The sequence below is a fragment of the Saccoglossus kowalevskii genome, chromosome 11 (assembly GCF_978046115.1).
Source record: "Saccoglossus kowalevskii chromosome 11, keSacKowa6.1, whole genome shotgun sequence".
NCBI lineage: Eukaryota > Metazoa > Hemichordata > Enteropneusta > Harrimaniidae > Saccoglossus > Saccoglossus kowalevskii.
In genome coordinates this window covers 30,120,444-30,138,793 of record NC_140651.1, presented here as the reverse complement: position 1 = coordinate 30,138,793, position 18,350 = coordinate 30,120,444, and positions in this window count along the sequence as shown.

The following is an 18,350-nucleotide window of genomic DNA, read 5'->3' as shown; positions in this document are numbered from 1 at the left end:
AAATCTGTCAACTTTGCACGGGATTTTCACAACTTTGTATGCACTTTGTTAATCACTTTGCGCCTGGGCAGTGGGACAATGTACTAACATAAATAGTATTTTTAGACTTTTACATATTTGTGTTCTAAATTTAACTGCGGGGTTCTTTACGAAATGACTTAGGGGGGAATATACACGCAAATCCACCGAATTTTCAAGAGCTTTTCACATTCTCAGGGTGTGTTTGTTCATTTTACAGCCAGCTCATATGACAGTTTGCTAACATGGGAGGCTTCGAATGGATTTTATTCATTTTTCATACTTTATAACAGCAGGGTTAGATATGACAACAACTTAGATCAAATAAACACGCAAATCTACCAACTTTGAAATCGGTTTGGACAACTTTGCACGCTGTTTCAACAGCTTAGACTGCAAAAAAACTCACCGGCTGGTTTTCTCCGGTAGTCTCCCATGCAAGTACTATCCTCGACCGATTTAACTTTACTTTTGGAACTGGTGTATCACATGACCACTCATCTGTCAGAGACATTAGAAATTTATTGTAATTGGCGACCGTTTCATGTTTGGAAATATTTCAAAATTCTACATCCTTCGAGGGCCACTACGAGATTCCATCAGCCTTTTATGATATATTTATTCACTTTCGCAAACTTTTAACTACTGGTCTCGATAATGTAACAACATAGGTAACATTTCCATGTAAATCTGTCAACTTTGCACGGGATTTTCACAACTTTGTATGCACTTTGTTAATCACTTTGCGCCTGGGCAGTGGTACAATGTACTAACATAAATAGTATTTTTAGACTTTTACATATTTTTGTTCTAAATTTAACTGCGGGGTTCTTTACGAAATGACTTAGGGGGGAATATACACGCAAATCCACCGAATTTTCAAGAGCTTTTCACATTCTCAGGGTGTGTTTATTCATTTTACAGCCGGCTCATATGACAGTCTGCTAACATGGGAGGCTTCGAATGGATTTTATTCATTTTTCATACTTTATAACAGCAGGGTTAGATATAACAACAACTTAGATCAAATAAACACGCAAATCTACCAACTTTGAAATCGGTTTGGACAACTTTGCACGCTGTTTCAACAGCTTAGACTGCAAAAAAAATTACCGGCTGGTTTTCTCCGGTAGTCTCCCATGCAAGTACTAACCTCGACCGATTTAACTTTACTTTTGGAACTGGTGTATCACATGACCACTCATCTGTCAGAGACATTAGAAATTTATTGTAATTGGCGACCGTTTCATGTTTGGAAATATTTCAAAATTCTACATCCTTCGAGGGCCACTACGAGATTCCATCAGCCTTTTATGATATATTTATTCACTTTCGCAAACTTTTAACTACTGGTCTCGATAATGTAACAACATAGGTAACATTTCCATGTAAATCTGTCAACTTTGCACGGGATTTTCACAACTTTGTATGCACTTTGTTAATCACTTTGCGCCTGGGCAGTGGTACAATGTACTAACATAAATAGTATTTTTAGTCTTTTACATATTTTTGTTCTAAATTTAACTGCGGGGTTCCTTACGAAATGACTTAGGGGGGAATATACACGCAAATCCACCGAATTTTCAAGAGCTTTTCACATTCTCAGGGTGTGTTATTCATTTTACAGCCGGCTCATATGACAGTTTGCTAACATGGGAGGCTTCGAATGGATTTTATTCATTTTTCATACTTTATAACAGCAGGGTTAGATATAACAACAACTTAGATCAAATAAACACGCAAATCTACCAACTTTGAAATCGGTTTGGACAACTTTGCACGCTGTTTCAACAGCTTAGACCAAAGAGATGCAGACTGCCAAAAAAAAAAACTCACCGGCTGCTTTTCTCCGGTAGTCTCCCATGCAAGTACTAACCTCGACCTATTTAACTTTACTTTTGGAACTGGTGTATCACCTGACCACTCATCTGTCAGAGACATTTGAAATTTATTGTAATTGGCGACCATTTCATGTTTGGAAATATTTCAAAATTCTACATCTTTCGAGGGCCACTACGAGATTCCATCGGCCTTTTATGATATATTTATTCACTTTCGCAAACTTTTAACTACTGGTCTCGATAATGTAACAACATAGGTAACATTTCCATGTAAATCTGTCAACTTTGCACGGGATTTTCACAACTTTGTATGCACTTTGTTAGTCACTTTGCGCCTGGGCAGTGGTACAATGTACTAACATAAATAGTATTTTTAGACTTTTACATATTTTTGTTCTAAATTTAACTGCGGGGTTCTTTACGAAATGACTTATGGGGGAATATGCACGCAAATCCACCGAATTTTCAAGAGCTTTTCACATTCTCAGGGTGTGTTTGTTCATTTTACAGCCGGCTCATATGACAGTCTGCTAACATGGGAGGCTTCGAATGGATTTTATTCATTTTTCATACTTTATAACAGCAGGGTTAGATATAACAACAACTTAGATCAAATAAACACGCAAATCTACCAACTTTGAAATCGGTTTGGACAACTTTGCACGCTGTTTCAACAGCTTAGACTGCAAAAAAAATTACCGGCTGGTTTTCTCCGGTAGTCTCCCATGCAAGTACTAACCTCGACCGATTTAACTTTACTTTTGGAACTGGTGTATCACATGACCACTCATCTGTCAGAGACATTAGAAATTTATTGTAATTGGCGACCGTTTCATGTTTGGAAATATTTCAAAATTCTACATCCTTCGAGGGCCACTACGAGATTCCATCAGCCTTTTATGATATATTTATTCACTTTCGCAAACTTTTAACTACTGGTCTCGATAATGTAACAACATAGGTAACATTTCCATGTAAATCTGTCAACTTTGCACGGGATTTTCACAACTTTGTATGCACTTTGTTAATCACTTTGCGCCTGGGCAGTGGTACAATGTACTAACATAAATAGTATTTTTAGTCTTTTACATATTTTTGTTCTAAATTTAACTGCGGGGTTCCTTACGAAATGACTTAGGGGGGAATATACACGCAAATCCACCGAATTTTCAAGAGCTTTTCACATTCTCAGGGTGTGTTATTCATTTTACAGCCGGCTCATATGACAGTTTGCTAACATGGGAGGCTTCGAATGGATTTTATTCATTTTTCATACTTTATAACAGCAGGGTTAGATATAACAACAACTTAGATCAAATGAACACGCAAATCTACCAACTTTGAAATCGGTTTGGACAACTTTGCACGCTGTTTCAACAGCTTAGACCAAAGAGATGCAGACTGCCAAAAAAAAAACTCACCGGCTGCTTTTCTCCGGTAGTCTCCCATGCAAGTACTAACCTCGACCTATTTAACTTTACTTTTGGAACTGGTGTATCACCTGACCACTCATCTGTCAGAGACATTTGAAATTTATTGTAATTGGCGACCATTTCATGTTTGGAAATATTTCAAAATTCTACATCTTTCGAGGGCCACTACGAGATTCCATCGGCCTTTTATGATATATTTATTCACTTTCGCAAACTTTTAACTACTGGTCTCGATAATGTAACAACATAGGTAACATTTCCATGTAAATCTGTCAACTTTGCACGGGATTTTCACAACTTTGTATGCACTTTGTTAGTCACTTTGCGCCTGGGCAGTGGTACAATGTACTAACATAAATAGTATTTTTAGACTTTTACATATTTTTGTTCTAAATTTAACTGCGGGGTTCTTTACGAAATGACTTATGGGGGAATATGCACGCAAATCCACCGAATTTTCAAGAGCTTTTCACATTCTCAGGGTGTGTTTGTTCATTTTACAGCCGGCTCATATGACAGTCTGCTAACATGGGAGGCTTCGAATGGATTTTATTCATTTTTCATACTTTATAACAGCAGGGTTAGATATAACAACAACTTAGATCAAATAAACACGCAAATCTACCAACTTTGAAATCGGTTTGGACAACTTTGCACGCTGTTTCAACAGCTTAGACTGCAAAAAAAATTACCGGCTGGTTTTCTCCGGTAGTCTCCCATGCAAGTACTAACCTCGACCGATTTAACTTTACTTTTGGAACTGGTGTATCACATGACCACTCATCTGTCAGAGACATTAGAAATTTATTGTAATTGGCGACCGTTTCATGTTTGGAAATATTTCAAAATTCTACATCCTTCGAGGGCCACTACGAGATTCCATCAGCCTTTTATGATATATTTATTCACTTTCGCAAACTTTTAACTACTGGTCTCGATAATGTAACAACATAGGTAACATTTCCATGTAAATCTGTCAACTTTGCACGGGATTTTCACAACTTTGTATGCACTTTGTTAATCACTTTGCGCCTGGGCAGTGGTACAATGTACTAACATAAATAGTATTTTTAGTCTTTTACATATTTTTGTTCTAAATTTAACTGCGGGGTTCCTTACGAAATGACTTAGGGGGGAATATACACGCAAATCCACCGAATTTTCAAGAGCTTTTCACATTCTCAGGGTGTGTTATTCATTTTACAGCCGGCTCATATGACAGTTTGCTAACATGGGAGGCTTCGAATGGATTTTATTCATTTTTCATACTTTATAACAGCAGGGTTAGATATAACAACAACTTAGATCAAATAAACACGCAAATCTACCAACTTTGAAATCGGTTTGGACAACTTTGCACGCTGTTTCAACAGCTTAGACCAAAGAGATGCAGACTGCCAAAAAAAAACTCACCGGCTGCTTTTCTCCGGTAGTCTCCCATGCAAGTACTAACCTCGACCTATTTAACTTTACTTTTGGAACTGGTGTATCACCTGACCACTCATCTGTCAGAGACATTTGAAATTTATTGTAATTGGCGACCATTTCATGTTTGGAAATATTTCAAAATTCTACATCTTTCGAGGGCCACTACGAGATTCCATCGGCCTTTTATGATATATTTATTCACTTTCGCAAACTTTTAACTACTGGTCTCGATAATGTAACAACATAGGTAACATTTCCATGTAAATCTGTCAACTTTGCACGGGATTTTCACAACTTTGTATGCACTTTGTTAGTCACTTTGCGCCTGGGCAGTGGTACAATGTACTAACATAAATAGTATTTTTAGACTTTTACATATTTTTGTTCTAAATTTAACTGCGGGGTTCTTTACGAAATGACTTATGGGGGAATATGCACGCAAATCCACCGAATTTTCAAGAGCTTTTCACATTCTCAGGGTGTGTTTGTTCATTTTACAGCCGGCTCATATGACAGTCTGCTAACATGGGAGGCTTCGAATGGATTTTATTCATTTTTCATACTTTATAACAGCAGGGTTAGATATAACAACAACTTAGATCAAATAAACACGCAAATCTACCAACTTTGAAATCGGTTTAGACAACTTTGCACGCTGTTTCAACAGCTTAGACCAAAGAGATGCAGACTGCCAAAAAAAAACTCACCGGCTGCTTTTCTCCGGTAGTCTCCCATGCAAGTACTAACCTCGACCTATTTAACTTTACTTTTGGAACTGGTGTATCACCTGACCACTCATCTGTCAGAAACATTTGAAATTTATTGTAATTGGCGACCATTTCATGTTTGGAAATATTTCAAAATTCTACATCCTTCGAGGGCCACTACGAGATTCCATCGGCCATTTATGATATATTTATTCACTTTCGCAAACTTTTAACTACTGGTCTCGATAATGTAACAACATAGGTAACATTTCCATGTAAATCTGTCAACTTTGCACGGGATTTTCACAACTTTGTATGCACTTTGTTAATCACTTTGCGCCTGGGCAGTGGTACAATGTACTAACATAAATAGTATTTTTAGACTTTTACATATTTTTGTTCTAAATTTAACTGCGGGGTTCTTTACGAAATGACTTAGGGGGGAATATACACGCAAATCCACCGAATTTTCAAGAGCTTTTCACATTCTCAGGGTGTGTTTGTTCATTTTACAGCCGGCTCATATGACAGTCTGCTAACATGGGAGGCTTCGAATGGATTTTATTCATTTTTCATACTTTATAACAGCAGGGTTAGATATAACAACAACTTAGATCAAATAAACACGCAAATCTACCAACTTTGAAATCGGTTTGGACAACTTTGCACGCTGTTTCAACAGCTTAGACTGCAAAAAAAATTACCGGCTGGTTTTCTCCGGTAGTCTCCCATGCAAGTACTAACCTCGACCGATTTAACTTTACTTTTGGAACTGGTGTATCACATGACCACTCATCGGTCAGAGACATTTGAAATTTATTGTAATTGGCGACCATTTCATGTTTGGAAATATTTCAAAATTCTACATCTTTCGAGGGCCACTACGAGATTCCATCGGCCTTTTATGATATATTTATTCACTTTCGCAAACTTTTAACTACTGGTCTCGATAATGTAACAACATAGGTAACATTTCCATGTAAATCTGTCAACTTTGCACGGGATTTTCACAACTTTGTATGCACTTTGTTAATCATTTTGCGCCTGGGCAGTGGTACAATGTACTAACATAAATAGTATTTTTAGACTTTTACATATTTTTGTTCTAAATTTAACTGCGGGGTTCATTACGAAATGACTTAGGGGGGAATATACACGCAAATCCACCGAATTTTCAAGAGCTTTTCACATTCTCAGGGTGTGTTTGTTCATTTTACAGCCAGCTCATATGACAGTTTGCTAACATGGGAGGCTTCGAATGGATTTTATTCATTTTTCATACTTTATAACAGCAGGGTTAGATATAACAACAACTTAGATCAAATAAACACGCAAATCTACCAACTTTGAAATCGGTTTGGACCACTTTGCACGCTGTGTCAACAGCTTAGACTGCAAAAAAAAAATACCGGCTGGTTTTCTCCGGTAGTCTCCCATGCAAGTACTAACCTCGACCTATTTAACTTTACTTTTGGAACTGGTGTATCACCTGACCACTCATCTGTCAGAGACATTTGAAATTTATTGTAATTGGCGACCATTTCATGTTTGGAAATATTTCAAAATTCTACATCCTTCGAGGGCCACTACGAGATTCCATCGGCCTTTTATGATATATTTATTCACTTTCGCAAACTTTTAACTACTGGTCTCGATAATGTAACAACATAGGTAACATTTCCATGTAAATCTGTCAACTTTGCACGGGATTTTCACAACTTTGTATGCACTTTGTTAATCACTTTGCGCCTGGGCAGTGGTACAATGTACTAACATAAATAGTATTTTTAGACTTTTACATATTTTTGTTCTAAATTTAACTGCGGGGTTCTTTACGAAATGACTTAGGGGGGGATATACACGCAAATCCACCGAATTTTCAAGAGCTTTTCACATTCTCAGGGTGTGTTTGTTCATTTTACAGCCGGCTCATATGACAGTCTGCTAACATGGGAGGCTTCGAATGGATTTTATTCATTTTTCATACTTTATAACAGCAGGGTTAGATATAACAACAACTTAGATCAAATAAACACGCAAATCTACCAACTTTGAAATCGGTTTGGACAACTTTGCACGCTGTTTCAACAGCTTAGACCAAAGAGATGCAGACTGCCAAAAAAAAAACTCACCGGCTGCTTTTCTCCGGTAGTCTCCCATGCAAGTACTAACCTCGACCTATTTAACTTTACTTTTGGAACTGGTGTATCACCTGACCACTCATCTGTCAGAGACATTTGAAATTTATTGTAATTGGCGACCATTTCATGTTTGGAAATATTTCAAAATTCTACATCTTTCGAGGGCCACTACGAGATTCCATCGGCCTTTTATGATATATTTATTCACTTTCGCAAACTTTTAACTACTGGTCTCGATAATGTAACAACATAGGTAACATTTCCATGTAAATCTGTCAACTTTGCACGGGATTTTCACAACTTTGTATGCACTTTGTTAGTCACTTTGCGCCTGGGCAGTGGTACAATGTACTAACATAAATAGTATTTTTAGACTTTTACATATTTTTGTTCTAAATTTAACTGCGGGGTTCTTTACGAAATGACTTATGGGGGAATATGCACGCAAATCCACCGAATTTTCAAGAGCTTTTCACATTCTCAGGGTGTGTTTGTTCATTTTACAGCCGGCTCATATGACAGTCTGCTAACATGGGAGGCTTCGAATGGATTTTATTCATTTTTCATACTTTATAACAGCAGGGTTAGATATAACAACAACTTAGATCAAATAAACACGCAAATCTACCAACTTTGAAATCGGTTTGGACAACTTTGCACGCTGTTTCAACAGCTTAGACTGCAAAAAAAATTACCGGCTGGTTTTCTCCGGTAGTCTCCCATGCAAGTACTAACCTCGACCGATTTAACTTTACTTTTGGAACTGGTGTATCACATGACCACTCATCTGTCAGAGACATTAGAAATTTATTGTAATTGGCGACCGTTTCATGTTTGGAAATATTTCAAAATTCTACATCCTTCGAGGGCCACTACGAGATTCCATCAGCCTTTTATGATATATTTATTCACTTTCGCAAACTTTTAACTACTGGTCTCGATAATGTAACAACATAGGTAACATTTCCATGTAAATCTGTCAACTTTGCACGGGATTTTCACAACTTTGTATGCACTTTGTTAATCACTTTGCGCCTGGGCAGTGGTACAATGTACTAACATAAATAGTATTTTTAGTCTTTTACATATTTTTGTTCTAAATTTAACTGCGGGGTTCCTTACGAAATGACTTAGGGGGGAATATACACGCAAATCCACCGAATTTTCAAGAGCTTTTCACATTCTCAGGGTGTGTTATTCATTTTACAGCCGGCTCATATGACAGTTTGCTAACATGGGAGGCTTCGAATGGATTTTATTCATTTTTCATACTTTATAACAGTAGGGTTAGATATAACAACAACTTAGATCAAATAAACACGCAAATCTACCAACTTTGAAATCGGTTTGGACAACTTTGCACGCTGTTTCAACAGCTTAGACCAAAGAGATGCAGACTGCCAAAAAAAAACTCACCGGCTGCTTTTCTCCGGTAGTCTCCCATGCAAGTACTAACCTCGACCTATTTAACTTTACTTTTGGAACTGGTGTATCACCTGACCACTCATCTGTCAGAGACATTTGAAATTTATTGTAATTGGCGACCATTTCATGTTTGGAAATATTTCAAAATTCTACATCTTTCGAGGGCCACTACGAGATTCCATCGGCCTTTTATGATATATTTATTCACTTTCGCAAACTTTTAACTACTGGTCTCGATAATGTAACAACATAGGTAACATTTCCATGTAAATCTGTCAACTTTGCACGGGATTTTCACAACTTTGTATGCACTTTGTTAGTCACTTTGCGCCTGGGCAGTGGTACAATGTACTAACATAAATAGTATTTTTAGACTTTTACATATTTTTGTTCTAAATTTAACTGCGGGGTTCTTTACGAAATGACTTATGGGGGAATATGCACGCAAATCCACCGAATTTTCAAGAGCTTTTCACATTCTCAGGGTGTGTTTGTTCATTTTACAGCCGGCTCATATGACAGTCTGCTAACATGGGAGGCTTCGAATGGATTTTATTCATTTTTCATACTTTATAACAGCAGGGTTAGATATAACAACAACTTAGATCAAATAAACACGCAAATCTACCAACTTTGAAATCGGTTTAGACAACTTTGCACGCTGTTTCAACAGCTTAGACCAAAGAGATGCAGACTGCCAAAAAAAAACTCACCGGCTGCTTTTCTCCGGTAGTCTCCCATGCAAGTACTAACCTCGACCTATTTAACTTTACTTTTGGAACTGGTGTATCACCTGACCACTCATCTGTCAGAAACATTTGAAATTTATTGTAATTGGCGACCATTTCATGTTTGGAAATATTTCAAAATTCTACATCCTTCGAGGGCCACTACGAGATTCCATCGGCCATTTATGATATATTTATTCACTTTCGCAAACTTTTAACTACTGGTCTCGATAATGTAACAACATAGGTAACATTTCCATGTAAATCTGTCAACTTTGCACGGGATTTTCACAACTTTGTATGCACTTTGTTAATCACTTTGCGCCTGGGCAGTGGTACAATGTACTAACATAAATAGTATTTTTAGACTTTTACATATTTTTGTTCTAAATTTAACTGCGGGGTTCTTTACGAAATGACTTAGGGGGGAATATACACGCAAATCCACCGAATTTTCAAGAGCTTTTCACATTCTCAGGGTGTGTTTGTTCATTTTACAGCCGGCTCATATGACAGTCTGCTAACATGGGAGGCTTCGAATGGATTTTATTCATTTTTCATACTTTATAACAGCAGGGTTAGATATAACAACAACTTAGATCAAATAAACACGCAAATCTACCAACTTTGAAATCGGTTTGGACAACTTTGCACGCTGTTTCAACAGCTTAGACTGCAAAAAAAATTACCGGCTGGTTTTCTCCGGTAGTCTCCCATGCAAGTACTAACCTCGACCGATTTAACTTTACTTTTGGAACTGGTGTATCACATGACCACTCATCGGTCAGAGACATTTGAAATTTATTGTAATTGGCGACCATTTCATGTTTGGAAATATTTCAAAATTCTACATCTTTCGAGGGCCACTACGAGATTCCATCGGCCTTTTATGATATATTTATTCACTTTCGCAAACTTTTAACTACTGGTCTCGATAATGTAACAACATAGGTAACATTTCCATGTAAATCTGTCAACTTTGCACGGGATTTTCACAACTTTGTATGCACTTTGTTAATCATTTTGCGCCTGGGCAGTGGTACAATGTACTAACATAAATAGTATTTTTAGACTTTTACATATTTTTGTTCTAAATTTAACTGCGGGGTTCATTACGAAATGACTTAGGGGGGAATATACACGCAAATCCACCGAATTTTCAAGAGCTTTTCACATTCTCAGGGTGTGTTTGTTCATTTTACAGCCAGCTCATATGACAGTTTGCTAACATGGGAGGCTTCGAATGGATTTTATTCATTTTTCATACTTTATAACAGCAGGGTTAGATATAACAACAACTTAGATCAAATAAACACGCAAATCTACCAACTTTGAAATCGGTTTGGACAACTTTGCACGCTGTGTCAACAGCTTAGACTGCAAAAAAAAAATACCGGCTGGTTTTCTCCGGTAGTCTCCCATGCAAGTACTAACCTCGACCTATTTAACTTTACTTTTGGAACTGGTGTATCACCTGACCACTCATCTGTCAGAGACATTTGAAATTTATTGTAATTGGCGACCATTTCATGTTTGGAAATATTTCAAAATTCTACATCCTTCGAGGGCCACTACGAGATTCCATCGGCCTTTTATGATATATTTATTCACTTTCGCAAACTTTTAACTACTGGTCTCGATAATGTAACAACATAGGTAACATTTCCATGTAAATCTGTCAACTTTGCACGGGATTTTCACAACTTTGTATGCACTTTGTTAATCACTTTGCGCCTGGGCAGTGGTACAATGTACTAACATAAATAGTATTTTTAGACTTTTACATATTTTTGTTCTAAATTTAACTGCGGGGTTCTTTACGAAATGACTTAGGGGGGAATATACACGCAAATCCACCGAATTTTCAAGAGCTTTTCACATTCTCAGGGTGTGTTTGTTCATTTTACAGCCGGCTCATATGACAGTCTGCTAACATGGGAGGCTTCGAATGGATTTTATTCATTTTTCATACTTTATAACAGCAGGGTTAGATATAACAACAACTTAGATCAAATAAACACGCAAATCTACCAACTTTGAAATCGGTTTGGACAACTTTGCACGCTGTGTCAACAGCTTAGACTGCAAAAAAAAAAATACCGGCTGGTTTTCTCCGGTAGTCTCCCATGCAAGTACTAACCTCGACCTATTTAACTTTACTTTTGGAACTGGTGTATCACCTGACCACTCATCTGTCAGAGACATTTGAAATTTATTGTAATTGGCGACCATTTCATGTTTGGAAATATTTCAAAATTCTACATCCTTCGAGGGCCACTACGAGATTCCATCGGCCTTTTATGATATATTTATTCACTTTCGCAAACTTTTAACTACTGGTCTCGATAATGTAACAACATAGGTAACATTTCCATGTAAATCTGTCAACTTTGCACGGGATTTTCACAACTTTGTATGCACTTTGTTAATCACTTTGCGCCTGGGCAGTGGTACAATGTACTAACATAAATAGTATTTTTAGACTTTTACATATTTTTGTTCTAAATTTAACTGCGGGGTTCTTTACGAAATGACTTAGGGGGGAATATACACGCAAATCCACCGAATTTTCAAGAGCTTTTCACATTCTCAGGGTGTGTTTGTTCATTTTACAGCCGGCTCATATGACAGTCTGCTAACATGGGAGGCTTCGAATGGATTTTATTCATTTTTCATACTTTATAACAGCAGGGTTAGATATAACAACAACTTAGATCAAATAAACACGCAAATCTACCAACTTTGAAATCGGTTTGGACAACTTTGCACGCTGTTTCAACAGCTTAGACTGCAAAAAAAAATTACCGGCTGGTTTTCTCCGGTAGTCTCCCATGCAAGTACTAACCTCGACCGATTTAACTTTACTTTTGGAACTGGTGTATCACATGACCACTCATCTGTCAGAGACATTTGAAATTTATTGTAATTGGCGACCATTTCATGTTTGGAAATATTTCAAAATTCTACATCTTTCGAGGGCCAGTACGAGATTCCATCGGCCTTTTATGATATATTTATTCACTTTCGCAAACTTTTAACTACTGGTCTCGATAATGTAACAACATAGGTAACATTTCCATGTAAATCTGTCAACTTTGCACGGGATTTTCACAACTTTGTATGCACTTTGTTAATCATTTTGCGCCTGGGCAGTGGTACAATGTACTAACATAAATAGTATTTTTAGACTTTTACATATTTTTGTTCTAAATTTAACTGCGGGGTTCATTACGAAATGACTTAGGGGGGAATATACACGCAAATCCACCGAATTTTCAAGAGCTTTTCACATTCTCAGGGTGTTTTTGTTCATTTTACAGCCAGCTCATATGACAGTTTGCTAACATGGGAGGCTTCGAATGGATTTTATTCATTTTTCATACTTTATAACAGCAGGGTTAGATATAACAACAACTTAGATCAAATAAACACGCAAATCTACCAACTTTGAAATCGGTTTGGACAACTTTGCACGCTGTGTCAACAGCTTAGACTGCAAAAAAAAAAATACCGGCTGGTTTTCTCCGGTAGTCTCCCATGCAAGTACTAACCTCGACCTATTTAACTTTACTTTTGGAACTGGTGTATCACCTGACCACTCATCTGTCAGAGACATTTGAAATTTATTGTAATTGGCGACCATTTCATGTTTGGAAATATTTCAAAATTCTACATCCTTCGAGGGCCACTACGAGATTCCATCGGCCTTTTATGATATATTTATTCACTTTCGCAAACTTTTAACTACTGGTCTCGATAATGTAACAACATAGGTAACATTTCCATGTAAATCTGTCAACTTTGCACGGGATTTTCACAACTTTGTATGCACTTTGTTAATCACTTTGCGCCTGGGCAGTGGTACAATGTACTAACATAAATAGTATTTTTAGACTTTTACATATTTTTGTTCTAAATTTAACTGCGGGGTTCTTTACGAAATGACTTAGGGGGGAATATACACGCAAATCCACCGAATTTTCAAGAGCTTTTCACATTCTCAGGGTGCGTTTGTTCATTTTACAGCCGGCTCATATGACAGTCTGCTAACATGGGAGGCTTCGAATGGATTTTATTCATTTTTCATACTTTATAACAGCAGGGTTAATATAACAACAACTTAGATCAAATAAACACGCAAATCTACCAACTTTGAAATCGGTTTGGACAACTTTGCACGCTGTTTCAACAGCTTAGACTGCAAAAATAAATTACCGGCTGGTTTTCTCCGGTAGTCTCCCATGCAAGTACTAACCTCGACCGATTTAACTTTACTTTTGGAACTGGTGTATCACATGACCACTCATCTGTCAGAGACATTTGAAATTTATTGTAATTGGCGACCATTTTATGTTTGGAAATATTTCAAAATTCTACATCTTTCGAGGGCCACTACGAGATTCCATCGGCCTTTTATGATATATTTATTCACTTTCGCAAACTTTTAACTACTGGTCTCGATAATGTAACAACATAGGTAACATTTCCATGTAAATCTGTCAACTTTGCACGGGATTTTCACAACTTTGTATGCACTTTGTTAATCATTTTGCGCCTGGGCAGTGGTACAATGTACTAACATAAATAGTATTTTTAGACTTTTACATATTTTTGTTCTAAATTTAACTGCGGGGTTCATTACGAAATGACTTAGGGGGAAATATACACGCAAATCCACCGAATTTTCAAGAGCTTTTCACATTCTCAGGGTGTGTTTGTTCATTTTACAGCCAGCTCATATGACAGTTTGCTAACATGGGAGGCTTCGAATGGATTTTATTCATTTTTCATACTTTATAACAGCAGGGTTAGATATAACAACAACTTAGATCAAATAAACACGCAAATCTACCAACTTTGAAATCGGTTTGGACAACTTTGCACGCTGTTTCAACAGCTTAGACTGCAAAAAAAAAATTACCGGCTGGTTTTCTCCGGTAGTCTCCCATGCAAGTACTAACCTCGACCGATTTAACTTTACTTTTGGAACTGGTGTATCACCTGAACACTCATCTGTCAGAGACATTTGAAATTTATTGTAATTGGCGACCATTTCATGTTTGGAAATATTTCAAAATTCTACATCTTTCGAGGGCCACTACGAGATTCCATCGGCCTTTTATGATATATTTATTCACTTTCGCAAACTTTTAACTACTGGTCTCGATAATGTAACAACATAGGTAACATTACCATGTAAATCTGTCAACTTTGCACGGGATTTTCACAACTTTGTATGCACTTTGTTAATCACTTTGCGCCTGGGCATTGGTACAATGTACTAACATAAATAGTATTTCTATACTTTTACATATTTTTGTTCTAAATTTAACTGCGGGGTTCTTTACGAAATGACTTAGGGGGGAATATACACGCAAATCCACCGAATTTTCAAGAGCTTTTCACATTCTCAGGGTGTGTTTGTTCATTTTACAGCCGGCTCATATGACAGTCTGCTAACATGGGAGGCTTCAAATGGATTTTATTCATTTTTCTTACTTTATAACAGCAGGGTTAGATATAACAACAACTTAGATCAAATAAACACGCAAATCTACCAACTTTGAAATCGGTTTGGACAACTTTGCACGCTGTTTCAACAGCTTAGACTGCAAAAAAAATCACCGGATGCTTTTCCCCGGTAGTCTCCCATGCAAGTACTAACATCGACCGATTTACCTTTACGTTTGGAACTGGTGTATCACCTGACCACTCATCTATCATAGATTTTTGAAATTTATTGTAATTGGCGACCATTTCATGTTTGGAAATATTTCAAAATTCTACATCCTTCGAGGGCCACTACGAGATTCCATCGGCCTGTTATGATATATTTATTCACTTTCGCAAACTTTTAACTACTGGTCTCGATAATGTAGCAACATAGGTAACATTACCATGTAAATCTGTCAACTTTGCACGGGATTTTCACAACTTTGTATGCACTTTGTTAATCACTTTGCGCCTTGGCAGTGGTACAATGTACTAACATAAATAGTATTTTTAGACTTTTACATATTTTTGTTCTAAATTTAACTGCGGGGTTCTTTACGAAACGACTTGGGGGGGGGGGGAAATATACACGCAAATCCACCGAATTTTCAAGAGCTTTTCACATTCTCAGGGTGTGTTTGTTCATTTTACAGCCAGCTCATATGACAGTTTGCTAACATGGGAGGCTTCGAATGGATTTTATTCATTTTTCATACTTTATAACAGCAGGGTTAGATATAAAAACAACTTAGATCAAATAAACACGCAAATCGACCAACTTTGAAATCGGTTTGGACAACTTTGCACGCTGTTTCAACAGCTTAGACCAAAGAGATGCAGACTGCCAAAAAAAACTCACCGGGTGCTTTTCTCCGGTAGTCTCCCATGCAAGTACTAACCTCGACCTATTTAACTTTACTTTTGGAACTGGTGTATCACCTGACCACTCATCTGTTAGAGACATTTGAAATTTATTGTAATTGGCGACCATTTCATGTTTGGAAATATTTCAAAATTCTACATCCTTCGAGGGCCACTACGAGATTCCATCGGCCTTTTATGATATATTTATTCACTTTCGCAAACTTTTAACTACTGGTCTCGATAATGTAACAACATAGGTAACATTTCCATGTAAATCTGTCAACTTTGCACGGGATTTTCACAACTTTGTATGCACTTTGTTAATCACATTGCGCCTGGGCAGTGGTACAATGTACTAACATAAATAGTATTTTTAGACTTTTACATATTTTTGTTCTAAATTTAAATGCGGGGTTCCTTACGAAATGACTTAGGGGGAATATACACGCAAATCCACCGAATTTTCAAGAGCTTTTCACATTCTCAGGGTGTGTTTGTTCATTTTACAGCCAGCTCATATGACAGTTTGCTAACATGGGAGGCTTCGAATGGATTTTATTCATTTTTCATACTTTATAACAGCAGGGTTAGATATAACAACAACTTAGATCAAATAAACACGCAAATCTACCAACTTTGAAATCGGTTTGGACAACTTTGCACGCTGTTTCAACAGCTTAGACTGCAAACAAAAAATTACCGGCTGGTTTTCTCCGGTAGTCTCCCATGCAAGTACTAACCTCGACCGATTTAACTTTACTTTTGGAACTGGTGTATCACCTGACCACTCATCTGTCAGAGACATTTGAAATTTATTGTAATTGGCGACCATTTCATGTTTGGAAATATTTCAAAATTCTACATCTTTCGAGGGCCACTACGAGATTCCATCGGCCTTTTATGATATATTTATTCACTTTCGCAAACTTTTAACTACTGGTCTCGATAATGTAACAACATAGGTAACATTTCCATGTAAATCTGTCAACTTTGCACGGGATTTTCACAACTTTGTATGCACTTTGTTAATCACATTGCGCCTGGGCAGTGGTACAATGTACTAACATAAATAGTATTTTTAGACTTTTACATATTTTTGTTCTAAATTTAAATGCGGGGTTCCTTACGAAATGACTTAGGGGGAATATACACGCAAATCCACCGAATTTTCAAGAGCTTTTCACATTCTCAGGGTGTGTTTGTTCATTTTACAGCCAGCTCATATGACAGTTTGCTAACATGGGAGGCTTCGAATGGATTTTATTCATTTTTCATACTTTATAACAGCAGGGTTAGATATAACAACAACTTAGATCAAATAAACACGCAAATCTACCAACTTTGAAATCGGTTTGGACAACTTTGCACGCTGTTTCAACAGCTTAGACTGCAAACAAAAAATTACCGGCTGGTTTTCTCCGGTAGTCTCCCATGCAAGTACTAACCTCGACCGATTTAACTTTACTTTTGGAACTGGTGTATCACCTGACCACTCATCTGTCAGAGACATTTGAAATTTATTGTAATTGGCGACCATTTCATGTTTGGAAATATTTCAAAATTCTACATCTTTCGAGGGCCACTACGAGATTCCATCGGCCTTTTATGATATATTTATTCACTTTCGCAAACTTTTAACTACTGGTCTCGATAATGTAACAACATAGGTAACATTTCCATGTAAATCTGTCAACTTTGCACGGGATTTTCACAACTTTGTATGCACTTTGTTAATCATTTTGCGCCTGGGCAGTGGTACAATGTACTAACATAAATAGTATTTTTAGACTTTTACATATTTTTGTTCTAAATTTAACTGCGGGGTTCTTTACGAAATGACTTAGGGGGGAATATACACGCAAATCCACCGAATTTTCAAGAGCTTTTCACATTCTCAGGGTGTGTTTGTTCATTTTAAAGCCGGCTCATATGACAGTTTGCTAACATGGGAGGCTTCGAATGGATTTTATTCATTTTTCATACTTTATAACAGCAGGGTTAGATATAACAACAACTTAGATCAAATAAACACGCAAATCTACCAACTTTGAAATCGGTTTGGACAACTTTGCACGCTGTTTCAACAGCTTAGACCAAAGAGATGCAGACTGCCAAAAAAAACTCACCGGGTGCTTTTCTCTGGTAGTCTCCCATGCAAGTACTAACCTCGACCTATTTAACTTTACTTTTGGAACTGGTGTATCACCTGACCACTCATCTGTCAGAGACATTTGAAATTTATTGTAATTAGCGACCATTTCATGTTTGGAAA